This window comes from Sminthopsis crassicaudata, chromosome 2 (assembly GCF_048593235.1).
Source record: "Sminthopsis crassicaudata isolate SCR6 chromosome 2, ASM4859323v1, whole genome shotgun sequence".
Classification (NCBI taxonomy): Eukaryota; Metazoa; Chordata; class Mammalia; order Dasyuromorphia; family Dasyuridae; genus Sminthopsis; species Sminthopsis crassicaudata.
This window is the reverse complement of record NC_133618.1, coordinates 405,831,200-405,846,595: the sequence shown is the minus strand read 5'-3', so window position 1 is coordinate 405,846,595 and position 15,396 is coordinate 405,831,200. Positions and strand designations below refer to the sequence as shown.

General features: G+C 33.8%; 1 protein-coding gene across 7 annotated transcripts in view; it reads right to left on the bottom strand.

Annotated features, from left to right (window-relative positions):
- Positions 1-15,396, bottom strand: part of SGCD (sarcoglycan delta) — a 1,341,685-nt gene that overhangs the window by 375,083 nt on the left and 951,206 nt on the right. The gene's annotated exons all lie outside the window — the stretch shown is intronic.

The following is a 15,396-nucleotide window of genomic DNA, read 5'->3' as shown; positions in this document are numbered from 1 at the left end:
TTTCCAGCTGAGCTTCAGCCAAAAAATTTTTACATATCTTTGTTTACAGCAAATCTCTCGCCTGCTCCCTCTCTTCTGGAGCTGATGGTAGTACTAAGCAAACTTTAAATAATTCATTGCTTTTCACAGTTTCTCTGTGAAGTATCACTGTCTTCATTATCTCTAAGTACTTGTATAGAATTTTGTATTTTGCAAAGTATATTCCAATAATTCTTTAATTATTAAAAGAAGAGGATACAACACTGCCTTATCATTGTGAATATTGTCCCTGCAAGCAACTATGATGAAATGTAGAATCTTTGGAACAAGGAAACTACAGAGAAATGGAAGATTTTCCCTTGAGGATGAGCAAAATATTTTCCATGCTACATTTCAAAAGAAATGCAAGATGTGCAAAATTAGAGAAGTTACCCCAAATGATCATATTTGTGTCCAACCTGTGACGAAATATTCTCATCTCTTGTTGATCTGATCTGCCACAGTTGGACACACTGCAACTCAACTCTAACATAGTGATGTCATTTTGGTCCTTTTAAAAATGAAGGACAATAGCCAATCAATCAAGTGTCTTTGTATAATTAGTGTACAATATAGAATAGAACCAATACTTTTCAAGTACTTTGAAATTCAGGATGAAAATGAGTTTCTAAAAGAAAGTTATGTCTCCTTTTTTCCCCATATAAAGATTTCATATGGGAAAAAGGAAATTGAACAACCCCAAAGTCTTCTTATAACATTCAAAGTTGGGAAAAAACTTGTCCTTCAATTGATTATAATATGCATCTCACTTCTGACTTCTTGAAATGTTTTCCCAGACCTATCAAAAATAGGTTTTCACTAAGAAAGAAATACTACTTGAGAGGAAAAAAAAATGTGACTAATGACAATAAAAATTGACTCTGCATTCTGGCCATACCTTTGACACAATGTTTACAATTCAAGTCCTAAGGTTCATTTTCATTCAAGAAGTATACTGAATTTCATTCTGTTTTTTTGGTTCTGTGACATCACTATCAATATAAGATTTAGAATGTCTATCTATTTGCATAGAATCCACTCCTAATCCCTAACCAAAATTTTGTATTTTCACAGAGCAGGTTTCAATTTTGAGAAATTATTTTTTCTCTATTCCTTCTCCCCCAATAATCTTTTATTTTTCTAAATCTATCCAAAGATATTTTCAGAATTCACCTTTGCAAACTTTGTGTTTGAAATTTTTCTTCTTCCTTCTCACTTTCTCCCTTCCCCCCTTCCCCAAAACAGCAAGCAATTATCATATAGTTTAATTATGTGTAGTACTTCTAAACATATTTCCATATTCATCTTGCTATGAAAGAAAAATCATATGAAAAAAGAAAAAAATGAGAAAAAAAAACAAAACAAGCAAACAAATAACAACAAAGGTAAAAATGCTATGTTATTTATTTGTTTGCTTATGTCTTTTTTTTTTCTTTCTCATGTTTTTTGCATTGATCTACATTCAGTCTCCAGAGTTCTCTCTCTGAATTATCCATTGGAATGGATGGCACTATCCATCCCAATTCTAATGGAATTTTGGCTAACTCTTTTTAAGGCGCTAATTCCTTTTAGGGTTAGCCCACCTATCAATGATATATTCCCTCTTGACAACTTTCCCTTAATGCCATTTTCCTCCGAGTTACTGCTAGGGAACTTGTCTTCTTTGTTAATTACTAAAATCCTTTTCTTTTATAAAAACTCTTATGGATTTAACCCATTTTTAGCAGTGTAATAAAAAACTTTGCCTCATGATTTGGAGGATGTGTAAGACTAAAAATTATTTTGAGACAACCTGCAATACTGGCCTGTCACCCCAATGTACTTTTGGAGTATCACCCCATATGCCATCATGTTAGTGACCCTATACCCCTGTATAGGGAGAATCTGACTGTATTGCAATAACTTTAACAAACCCTGACTGTGCTTTATCAACTAAGTTATATAATATTCTTCAACATTGTTGTCTCAGGGAACAGGAAGGTTCAAAAATAGGGAAAGAAATGGGAAAATGGCCAGTCAATGAAGCAGTCAGAGATATGGAACATTTATTAAGTTCACCATCTTAAATAGGTACAGTTACAATAGTAACATTTACCAAAACAATTAAAATAGTAACATTAAAATTAATCACTGATCACAGATCATCATAACAGAAATAATAATAATAATATTGAAAGATTTGAAATATGAGCAATTACCATGATATGAGCACATGTTGTTGGGAAAATGGTGCTAACAGACATTATTGATGCAGGGTTTCCACAAAACTTTCATTTTGTAAAAAACAAAATAAACCAAAAAAATCTGTGAATACAACATCTCAGAAATACAATAAAATGAGGTACACCTGGAAAAATAATTCTTACATTCCTATCCAGGGATTTTTCTTGGAATCTCAGAATTTCCCCTATTTTAAATATCCTCAGAAATAACAAAGGGTACTTAATTCCCATTCAAATATCCAGGCCAATTATACATCGAATATGGAACAAACTTTATTTAATCCAACAGAAACTATTTTCTCTCTACTAAATCCCACTCATTTCTACTCCCAGACACCTAATTCCTCAAGATTTAGAGCATTGTCCTAGGACTGTGGACCACACAATAAGAGGGGGAAAAAACATAGTCCCTAAAAAGTCAATCCCTTTCCCTAAGGATTTGCCCTTTTTACATAATTTCTAGTATTAGTGAAGATAATATGTAGGTTTTTGTTCCATATTATGAGTTTGTTTCTTGACATTCCTTTCAACGTTCATCTTGGTGGAGATAATCCTTCATAGAATCCAGGAAGTTTCCTAGTAACTTACTCATCACTCTGCTATTGCTGGGTTGCATTTAGATTGATCGAGGGGTACAATACAAAATTCCTTCCTGCTCCAATACTTCATTTTTGATAAGCTTTGAGGGCACATGCTTTCTTAATTACATGAGTGTTAGGATTACTAGGTGAGAACTCAGGTTGTCTGGACAGTGACAAGGTGAGAATTCAGGTTGTCTGGACAATTACAAGGTGAGAACTCAGGTTGACTTGATAGAAGGAGCAAGCTCATTGGCTGAAGTGGTTCTTCCCAGAAGCCCTTGCATTATCCCACGCCCATTCTCTGGGAGGATAAAAGACACAACATTGGGCCCAGAGAGCAGATTGGCCTGGAGAAGGATAAGAGCTGGAGGAGATTCAAGAAGAAGACTCTGCATTGCATCAGGCTTGACGGGGCTCTCTGCAGGAAGGGAAGTCACTTTTCTGGACAAGAGTTAACAGCAACTGCCTGGAGACAACGGTTCGTTACAGGAAGAAGAATCTGTCGGAGAGATTTGAGTAGAAGACACAGCAGATCTCTTCCCAGAGAGTGATCCGGCAGCTTCTAGAGACGATAGCTCGCTACACATGAGTTTCTGAAGGGGGTAGGGAAAAATGTAATGGTACAGCCTTCCCTACCAGAAGAATCTACCTGTATCAACCAGAATTGGTCTTTCTCCTTTTTCTCTTTCTCCTACTTCTTTCTCCAACACTTCCCCTCCCCCCAAAATCCAAGAACATACTTAGAGGGTGTGTGGTACAATGGTCAGAATGCTTTGATTTGGAATCAGAGAACCCAAGTTAAGGTTTATGCTCTTCTGCTTATATCTCTATGTCATGGTGATGAAGGGGAGAAATCATTTAACCTCTCTGGGCCTATTTATTTGGAAAAAAAAATAAGGAGGGTTAGACTAGAAAAACTTTAAGATTTCTACTAGTTCCAAATGTATAATTTTATTCATGTCCAGCCATGACTCAATCAATCAGTCATCTTTAATATCGTTTTACCAAGGTAAGAAGTATATATACATTATTAAGGAATCATTATTGATATTGGAACAAAGTTCCTATCCATGTCAGCCTTATAAAAAATTGCTAAAGTTGACTAAGAGTTAATCTCATTAAAAGATCAATACTTTCTTAAAGAATCTTCCCATCCAAGTGGTCTTTACCAAGTACTTCCTCAGTATGCTCCTAGGAATCCTTTTCTGATTCTGAAACTCAAATTTTTAAATTAAGTGTTAATTAAAAATAGAAAGTGACAATCTTTGTTTCAAAAGGAGAATGACAATTGTCATCTGGTGGAACTGTCTAGTGCAAAGTATTAACTTTTAGACCAGAAAATTTCTTTTTTCCTGTAGCGGGCATATTTCTATATTACATTAGTCTATCACTGACAAATGCCTCCCACTCTCTAGGGACAATACTGGTTCCCAGAGCAGCCAAAGGAAAAATATATAGTCATGCTTTTATAATGTATCAAAAGCTTAGGCTACATAGAAAGCATAGAACAGAGACAATATTTTTTCTTTCTGCTTTTATAAGCAGGATTTCTCCAAACTGTAGGTTTTAATAAAAATGAGATAATAAATCATAAAGAAAAGATTACATACATACACACAGAGACACATATTCATATACTCTAAACCTCTTATTTTATATATAAAGAAACTGAGATCCAATTGCCTTATTTTACAATGTGATATACTGAGATCTAGATTATGATGATACAAAGTAGTAGGGATGATTTTAGAATGTAGGAATCTTACAGGTCTAAATCCTATGATTCTAGGAAATACTTCAAAGATACATGATAACTAAGAAACAACCAATGCGGTAGTTTATCACTTATTCTCTCTGTATTAACATTTAGCTAAATTTTTCTTGAATATAGAACATAGAACTCCATATATAATGTCAGAATTTGTACTAGAAAGTTCTTGATTCAACTCTATTTTACATGATCTCAGACACAGACAAATGATATATACAAGGTTACATGGCAAATTAGTGGAAGACTTGGAACTAACTAAATGGTAAATAATTCAAAATATATTTTGCTTCAAGATTTTCACAGCACTTTCTTCACAATGACCTGTGAAGTATATGATAAAATTATTATTATTCCAACTTTAGAAATAAAGATTCAGATTTTGAGAAATAGTGATTTGTCCATGCCTATAAAACTAGTGAGCATCTAAGGTAGAATTTAATTCCAAGCCTCCACATTTTAAATCTAGTCAACCTTTTATAGGAAAAAAAAAAGTTCTCAGTGATTCTAATCTTTATTTGAACAATGCAAAGCAACCATACCCATTTTTTTTTTCCACAAGGCTCATTACTTCATGAGATTCCTAACTGCTGTCTTCAAGAGAAGAAAATAATATGATATAATCTGAGAGGGAAATGAACACAGGCATATCTCACTCAATTGGATAAATTTGGGTCAGCCTTAACTAGCATAAAATACATTATTTAAAAATGCTATTGTATTACTTTTAAGTGTTTATAGTTTTCAATCTAGTTTTTAAAAATTGGACTAGTAGAGGAACTCAGAGTTCTCTCTCTATTGGTGAATTCAATTCAATAAACCTTTATTTAGCCCCCACTTTGTGCAAGGTAGCATCCATATAGAGTAAAATGGTTTAAAAGAAGCACATATAGTTCTTAGGCTGATGTGGGTATCTGAGCCCTTTTTTTTAAGGTAGCAAAACAGCAGAAATGGATTCTTATTGAGGAATAACTGAAAAAAGTAATGTATGAAAATAAATACATTATTGCATTACGTGAAATTATAAATATTAGAGAAACATAAGATGGCACAGAATGAACTAAGCAAAAACAGAAGAATATACAGACTGCCTGAAATAATAGAGATAAAGGTAACTGAGAAGAAAATAAGCACCAAGTAATTATAATGAATTGATCATGGTCATGGAAAATCAATGAAAACATAATTCCCTCCCTTTGTTAAAGAAGTATGGGGAAGGGAATATGACCATGGAATGTTACATATATAATAGGAGATACCATGGAATGTTACATACAATAGGAAATTGTTTGTTTATTTAATTGGATTTCTTAGTTATACTGTTGGATGCATTGGATTTATCTAGCTGGCACAATGGAAATAAAATGCTAGACTTGGAGTTAAGGTAGGCTTGGGTTCAAATCCAAATCCTATTAGTCATATGACTGTTACCAAGTCCTTTGCCTTCTGTTTGCCTTAGGGGATTATAATAGTATTATCTCCCAGAATCATTGCAAAGATGAAATGATATAGTATTTGTAAAGTGCTTTGCAAACCTAAAAGTGGTATAAATGCTATTATTATTAGTATTTCAGACAGATATTTGGGACATAACTAACTGTGGTAAAAATAAAACCTATCAATAAAACTTAATTGCAAAAAAATAAAGTTCAGACCCAATTGCTGGTTGGGATCTTAAGATTAAGTTAGAAGGGACCTTGAATACTTTATAATTGAGTAGCCTAATTTTACAGAGACCTATTGAGGTTAAGTGATTTTTGTAGGCTCACACAGTTAGTAAGCAATAGAGCTGAGATTCAAATGCAAGTTGTTCAACTATAAATTTACTTTTTCACTTGAATCATATTAGAACCTGGAAAGATTGTATTCTAAGTATTTCATCATTTTCACAACAGTTCTGTTATAGTGTGAATTTGTATTGTCTCTGAGGAAACAGTTTGCTAAGTAAAGCTAATAATGTAACATTTCTGAAGTCACAAATTCTTAAGGAGTCTATATGGTTTAATTTCCAAGGTACAGGTACAGAGAATCCAAACATTTACTAGGTTCATACTCTTCATTGAAGGTGGCCTTCTATCAAAAGGGCTTCCTTTATCCAATTTCCATCCTCAGTATCATGAGAACACTCTATTAAGAATTCATTATAAATGTGAGTACTGCGAACAGTAAGTTTGTTTTTATGTGGGAGGAGAATTCAAAAACATAGTGAATGCTGGTAATATGGCTGTTGGGTTATTGGAATGGCCAAAGGATTCTGAAGAATTGCATTTCAAGTCAGGGAAAGAAAACTTGTTGCTGACATACTCAGCTTGACCTTGTCAAATGCTATGATTAAACTATTCTGTACATATCAAGGAATTTGACAGATTCAGTTTCTTGGTGCACCATGTCCCTGCCTGCACTCAAGTCAAACTCGTGATGGATTCTCTAATTTTGAACATGGATGCTTTCTCAGCAGCAAAACAAATTAACAAATGTCAAGTCTGCCTTGGTCAAACTTGGTAATATGATTATACATGCATACATACAGATAAATAAGAGGCTACACAAATATTTCATCACTTTATACAAATATCTCATCACTTTCTACTTATGAATAAAAATAACTAACCCCCAAATTGTCATATTGAATTCTCTTTCTTAAGGGTGACCAAGAGGGAGGACATACTTAACCTATCCTTGCAATATGCCAACAATATGTAGAAAAAGATGTTTCAATATTTTCTCTCCGGCTGTCAGTCAGAATCTTATAAAAAAGATTTGTAGTCTACTACAATATATCTATTTCTGTATATTATCTATTTTCTTATTAGGTAAAAAGATAAAAAAGTAAGATTTTTAAAATGACTTCAATGACTGATGTAATATGTTTTTGTAGTTTTCAATGCCAAGTTTTGTTCATCAAATAACTTCATTGGTTCTGCACTTGACAATTTGACAGGCAAGTTTAGAACTAAAGAAAAATATTCAGTTAATTTCTATTTTCTAACCATGAGGGCAATGTGCTATGTTGGAAATTTCCTCTTTCTTTGATCTTTTTGACTTAATAGCAGTATCATTTTACCTGGTATCTAAAACTGTCTTCCACCCAACCCTACCTACCTCCACCTGTTTCCTACATACTTTTCTAGACTTTTTATATTATTCCCCATTATACACTCTATGTTCCAACCAAATTGGCCTATTTATCTTTCCACAAACTTGATATTTCATCTCTTTTATGTCTATGGCTTGGCATAGGCTATTGATTGGACTCCTTTCTCAATTAAGCAATCAATTGACAATCACTCATTGAACATCTTTTATATGTCAGGCACTATCTTATCTGCTGATTATACAAAGTCAGAAAAATCCTTCTTTTTAAGAAGTTTACATTCCAGTCAGAAATAATAAGGGCCTATATAAGCATATGAAAATAAATATCAAGGGAATAAATATAAATAAATACACCATCATCAAATGTAAAATAGGGAGGGAGGGAGGGAGGGCCTCCTCACTTCAGGAAATCAAAACCTTTCCACTGAAAATGCCTTAGCTGCTTTTTAAAGGAAGAAAGAGATTCTATGAGGTAGGGGTAAGGAAAAAGGACATTTTTGGCATGAAGGCATTACTGGAACGGTAGAGAGGTAGAAGATGGAACTCCTAGATTCTTTTGATGATATTATGAGAGTGGTTCTCAAAGGAGGTGTGTATAACACCATGAAGTTCCCCTATACCTTCCCAAGCTTTTATATTCCCTATTCCCTTTTCCTTGTTTTTGTTTTGGGTTCCTGGATTGGCAATATAGATTACATTAACATCTCTACCCCGAGCTCTCAAAACTGCCATTGAGATTAAAGGAGAAGTAAAGAATGAAAAGGAAGAGGATAGAACAGGGGAAGGGAAGAACAAGTGTAGGGATCCTAAGACAGATAATGGGTTAGGAGACCCCTACTATCCAGAAACGTTTCTTTGTTGCCAATGTAAATATTCAATGTCATGAAATTCCTCATTTTAAAAAAATAATATGCCAGAAGATAAAAAACAAAGAAAAAAGTCAACCATATTTTTTTTAGTAAACTTCTTCTGACTCTTCCAGTTGTTAGTATTTTTTCTTTCATAGCATGTAGTTCCTTATCTGTTTACATATTGTAATGCCTTCCTCTACCTGAGGAGAATGTAATCTCCATGATATCAAGAACAGTTTTGCTTTTTTATTTAAATTCCTCACTATCAATATTGAACTGAATTGAGTTGGATAGAAAAAAAAGTCATTTCTTTCTCCCTCTGAGACTGGAGGAACAAAGGATCACCAATTAATGCAGAGAAATTTGAGGTTGTGGTATGGTAAAGGTGGGAAAATGTGGCAGACTTGATAGATGCAATAAGTAATATTAAGAAAGTGGAAATTCCTCAACAGAAGACTGACATGATAGAAGAATAATTGTATAGCAATAGCCTTAGATTTATACATATTTGCAGTACTGGTTCAGAAAGAATGGAAGGTGACTACATCTAATTGCCTTTTAAAGGATGTCTTCCTACTTTTCCTGGAATGCTAAACTTATAGGATTTGGGGAGAGACATTCCTACTGATAAATGAAAGGACAAGAGAGTCATAATCATGGCAATTAATTTTTAGTGGATTGTGGAGTTATTTTATTACATCAAATTATATATTCAAACTTACTAAAATGGGCACCTTAAATATTGCTTTGGCTGCATTACTATTGCTTCTTTTCTTTATGCTTCTATTCCCAGATTGGACATTTATATTCTCAAATCAGAGCATTAAATATAATATCCCTTTGCTTCAGGGCAAATATTTTCATTTTCCACATATGCAGTATATGCTTTCATAAGAGGGAAGTTTGTGGAAATGAGCTTTAAGAGTGGAATGTACTCAAAATCATTCCCTTGTATATGGCAATGTTGCATAAAAGCAGACTCGTACCCAGTATTTATTACACAAAAGGAATTAAATGTTTAAGCTACAACAAAAAGCATTTTCTTAGAGTTTAAAATTCAAACTTCTCTTTCTCATTGAAAAAACTTGGGATTTTTGTTGTACACTAAAGTTATGGTTATTATCAGGCAGAGTTTTCTCAAACAAAACTTTTGGTACAAAAGATCCTTCATTCCTTCCTTTGTTTATTCCTCATTCCTCGTTTCCTCCCTTTGTTTATTCTTTGCTCCTTTCCTTCCTTCCTATGCTCCTTCCTTCCTTCCTTCCTTCCTTCCTTCCTTCCTTCCTTCCTTCCTTCCTTTCTTCCTTTTTTTATCCTTTCCTTCATTCTCTTTTCTTTCATTCCTCCCTTCTATCTCCATTTCCATCTATGTCTCTTTCTCTGTCTGTCTCTCATTCTTTCCTTTAGCATTTAACACCCGTGAGCTTAATACTTATGTAATATGAGAAGAAAAAATTTCCAAAATTCTTTGGAAGAACTTAGATCTTTTGTTTCCAACATTAAATAGAAACCCAGACTGCTCTACTATGGTTCTTCCCCGAGAAACAGCTGATTCATTCGTTTTTAGTTCTTAATTCCAATGAAACAGCTGCTTTTTAATGATCCATTTCTATTTTTTTTTAAGTATCCAATTCTGAAGAAATTTCCTCCTTCTTTATGAATACACAGGCTCTCAATTGGTACCACTTTTATCTTTTCAGGCTTAGTTGACTTCAACATATACTTCGAACTTGCTGCTCACCCAACGTATCCCATACTGTCTCATTTCCATGTTTTTGTTCATTCCATTCCTTGAAGTTCAAATGTTCCTCTTTGTATCTTCATCTTTTTAAATCTAACCCATCTTTTATGACCATTCAAATACTGACTCCTTTTAACCCTGTCTACATTTTTCAAACATTCCTATTTGACCTCCTCACTTCTTACCTTTTCCTGAGGCCTTGGTTTATTTATAATGCTAGATCATAAATTCCAAGGTTATAAGGATAAATACCTTATTTTTTTAATTTTCTAACACCCAAAGACCTGCATATAATAGGACTAGCCTATACTAAATATATTGTATAGAGCACTGAATATTCCATGTGACATGGGGGGAAGAACTTTAAAGTTGTAGAGAGCGGGGAGGAGTCTAGGTGTCTGTTGTGTTTCTTGTCCACACACTGTCTCAATAACACTGGCCAAATTACATAACTTTTTAGATCTCCATACAATTCTCTAAGATTCTAAAGTGCAGAGCAGTTTCTGGAATGCACTCTTAGGAAGGATTTTCTCACCAGGACTTCCTTGCTCCAATAAAACAGGTTTGGATCTAAAAACAGATAAATAAAATATTTTCTACACTAAAATGCATACACATGTACACATACATATCAAGGAAAATAAACAAAATAAAACCACAAAATAAAACAAAACAAGAGTGGGCCATGTCAAAGAATTTCAATGAGTTGCTCATGAGCATATGGATAGTAAATGGTAGAACTAGAACTGAAACGTAAATTAAATTTAAAACATAGATAGTAACAGAAAATGTAGAAAGATCATTAGATATGAAAAGAGAAAACCTGAGTTTGAGTTCCATCTCTACTTTCTTACTATCTATGGAACTTTGGAAAAATCACTTTCTTTCTATGCATCTCAGCATTCTAATTTTCAAAATGAGGTTGCTGCATTACCTTTGCTTTTTCACAACTCTTTTAGCTACAAATCAAAAATCTGAATAACTCTGATTCAATCTGGGATCTCAGGCCTGCACTCTGAATACAAGTCCAATGTGCTTTCCATTCTAATACATGCTGTTTTCCTTAGATCATGGTTTTCTTCAGAAAAGTTGAATGGCAAATAGAATAAATATTCTATTTAGTTCTCAGTTAGGATACCAGCTAGGACTATAAGGGAGAGATTATAGGGAAAAACCCCTATAAACACAGGATTTGAAGCTTCTATAAGTAAAACATGGTACTTTTTCTCATGACAAAGACAAACTAATGAAATAATGAATAAATGGACTCTGGGGAGAAAGACACTAAGTCCCTGGATTCAATGTGTTCCCAGTGAGGTAAAAGCTGTGAACTTGCTGAGATCAAAGATCACTAAATTTTAAACAAAAACAAATATCTCTTACTACTCCATAGCCCAGCTTCTTAAACCCCAATTGGGGTCTTGTAACTGAATATGGGGATTGTGAAATTATGATTTATTATCAGTAAATATTTGATTTACCTATGTATGTTATAAATCTATATAGTTAGGGTCATGTAAAAAATTTCTTGGGTGAAAAGGAGTCATAAGGGGAAAAAGTTTAAGAAGCTCTGTTCCATAGTATCATAGGTCCAGAACTGGAAAAGTGTTCAGAAGTCATGTAGACCAGCCTGTTTTTAGACAAGAAAACTGAAGTCTAGAGAAGTTTATAAAAAATTGTCCCAAATTCCATTACTAATAAGCATCAGATGTATGCTTAATGAATATACATTATTTAATTGTTTGACTGCTTAGACCTTTTGTTTGACTTCCTGGGAGCAGATCCAGGAACAATAAGGTCAATTTAGATTTGATGTCAAGAAAATATTCCTGTGTCCTAACATAAAAAGCAATGGGTAAACCCCCATCCTCCAGTTTCAAAAAGGCTGCATTTCTTTTTCAATTATCTAGTGGAGAAAATTCTTTGTTTCAAGTCTGAAAAGCCTAGTCTTGTTCTAGATGACCTCTGATGTTCCCTCTTAAGTCTGAGATTCTGTGGTTCTTTGATAATGGAATATGTTATATTTGTACTTGTTAATAGCTTGTAACACATAGCTAACAACCTTATCGGATATTATCTTGCATTCTTCTCTAGTTGTACCATATAGCATTATCTCAAGTAAACAAAGAATTAAATAGAGTTAAAAGGTTTCTTATGGGTCATAACTGAGTCTTCACCTTCTCTTCTGGACCTCATCATATTTAGTTGTTGAATAGTTGAGCATTTGGTCACAGTATATCTGATAAGCTTGAATGAATTTTGAAATTTACTCAGAGGTTTAAAATGATAGATTACTTTTACAATTGAAAAATTTTAAATTAAAACAGGGTTTAAATATGGTTCTTTTTTGTGTTTATAATTAAACACACAGGTTACCTTTTGGAGTAATATCAGTGAGGAATAATTATTCTGCTTGGTCCACATCTGCTTCTTCAAACATTTGGAATGCTTTGAGACAGTTGATGAATAACACATTTTAAAGCATGAAAAAAAGGTGGTAAAAACTACATGTTCTCAGGGCCAAATATTGTGTATTTAAACTGGAACATCTGCTAATACTGTACAAAACACCCCAGTTGCTTCAATGACATTAATTTTGATTAGAAACATAAACAAAATCCTCTAGGCAATGTGACATCATAATCTCTCCCTGATACAGATGCCTTATGTTTAATGAGAATAGGAGGTTACATAAATGGTATGTTGTCAGAGGTATTGGGAAGGTCATACCTTCCCCAATCTGTCCCCTTGCTGCTGGACACATTGCTTGAAATTTCAATGTTTTAGATTAATTCCTTAGGTGTCAGATATCACTGTTCCAAAAGATTCACTTTTAAAAATGTAGCCCCATTAAGCCAGTTATCATTAATTCTCTAGTATGAAACAATTTCTTGCTAGCTTTATAATGGATACCAAAAGAAGGAAATTGTGATGAGAACAAATAAGAAGAAAAAGAAAAATTTGTCAACACATGGGTCACTACCTAAGGAGCCAAGAGGGGATTAAAATTAAATACTTCCTCCTATGCTAGAAGCTCAGTGAAGCAATGGCTAAGTATTAAGACACTGAGCACTAGGGGTCAAGTGCCACTAAAAAATAAAGGGATATAGGAAAGGGAAAGGAGAAGGTGACAGAAACTAAATATATCTATTTCACCATTTTCCCATTCATCACATAATGCTTTTGTAAGGGATTCTTCTCTTAATGGACCAAAAAGACCAAGGTACAGCATCTTTAATTCCTCCTCAAGACTCAGATAGCTATTTTAATATATTTATTTTCCTTCATAATTGCATGTATATTATTTTATACATTTAAACTTTTTTTATCCTAAGAAAGAATTATCTGTGTAACCCTGGCTAAGTCACTGTATGATCCTGGGCAACTTACTTAACCCTAATTGAGAAAGAAAGAAAGAAAGAAAGAAAGAAAAAGAAAGAAAGAAAGAAAGAAAGAAAGAAAGAAAGAAAGAAAGAAAGAAAGAAAGAAAGAAAGAAAGAAAGAAAGAAAGAAAGAAAGAAAGAAAGAAAGAAAGAAAGAAAGAAAGAAAGAAAGAAAGAAAGAAAGAAAGAAAGAAAGAGAAAGAAAGAAAAAGAAAGAAAGAAAAAGAAAGAAAGAAAAAGAAAGAAAGAAAGAAAGAAAGAAAGAAAGAAAGAAAGAAAGAAAGAAAGAAAGAAAGAAAGAAAGAAAGAAAGAAAGGAAGGAAGGAAGGAAGGAAGGAAGGAAGGAAGGAAGGAAGGAAGGAAGGAAGGAAGGAAGGAAGGAAGGAAGGAAGGAAGGAAAGGAGGGAAGGAAGGAAAGGAGGGAAGGAAGGAAGGAAGGAAAGGAGGGAAGGAAGGAAAGGAGGGAAGGAAGGAAGAGAGAGAGAAAGAGACAGAGAGACAAATAGACAAAGAAAGAGAAAAAGAGAGAGAAAGAGATAAAGGAAGGAAAGAAGGAAGGAAGGAAGGAAAAGAAAGGAAAAAAGGAAGAAAAAATGAAGGAAGGAAGGAAGGAAAGAAGGAAGGAAGGAAGAGAGACAGAGAGACAAAGAGAGAAAGAGAAAAAGAGAGAGAGAGAAAGGAAGGAAGGAAAAGAAAGGAAAAAAGGAAGAAAAAAGGAAGGAAGGAAGGAAAAGAAAGGAAAAAAGGAAAAAAAAAGAAAGGAAGGAAGGAAGGAAAGAAGGAAGGAAGGAAGGAAGAAAGAAAGAAAAAGAAACAGACAGAAAGACAAAGAGACAAAGAGAGAAAGAGAAAAAGAGAGAGAGAGAAAGAGAGAGAGAGAAAGGAAGGAAAGAAGGAAGGAAAGAAGAAAGGAAGGAAGGAAGAAAGGAAGGAAGGAAAGAAGGAAGGAAGGAAGGAAAAGAAAGGAAGAAAGAAGGGAAGAAAGAAAGAAAGAAAGAAAAAGAAAGAAAGGAAGAAAGAAAGAAAGGAAGGAAGAAAGAAAGAAAGGAAGGAATAAAGAAAGAAAGAAGAAATAAAGAAAGAGAGAAAGAATTAAAGGAAGGAAGGAAGAAAGAAAGAAAGAAAAGGAAAGAAAGGAAAAAAAGAAAGGAAGGAAGGAAGAAAGGAAGGAAGAAAACATACCAGGGTACCAAAAGGATCTTCATTAAGAAAAAAAGTATATTAAGAACTGCTGCTCTAGGACTAAAAGTTGCAAAGAAAATGCCAGCAAGAAGTGGTTTAGAGACTTTTCTTATTGGGGGATCCTCAATATAATAATGAAAACACTAGTCTAATCCCTGTCCTTACGCTTTGCTTCATAAACTGTCATATGTATTGCACTCGTTAGAAGCTTTGTTATAACAATTCAATCCACAATAATTTATATTTTTTAAAACCTAAAAACCTTATGGCTCATGGTCAGTACAGCAAAATAGAAAGAAGACCAGATATATGGATTAATACGCCTGGGTTCTACATTGTACACCACAACAGTAAGATTATAAGATGACCAGTTCTGATGAATGTGGTTCTTTTCAGCAGTGAGGTGATTCAGGCCCATTTTAATGGTCTTGTGATAGAGAGAGCCATCTACACCCAGAGAGAGGACAATGGGGTCTGATTATGGATCACTATATAGTATTTCCATTTTCTTTGTTATTTTTGTTTGCATTTTGTTTTCTTTCTCATTTTTTTCC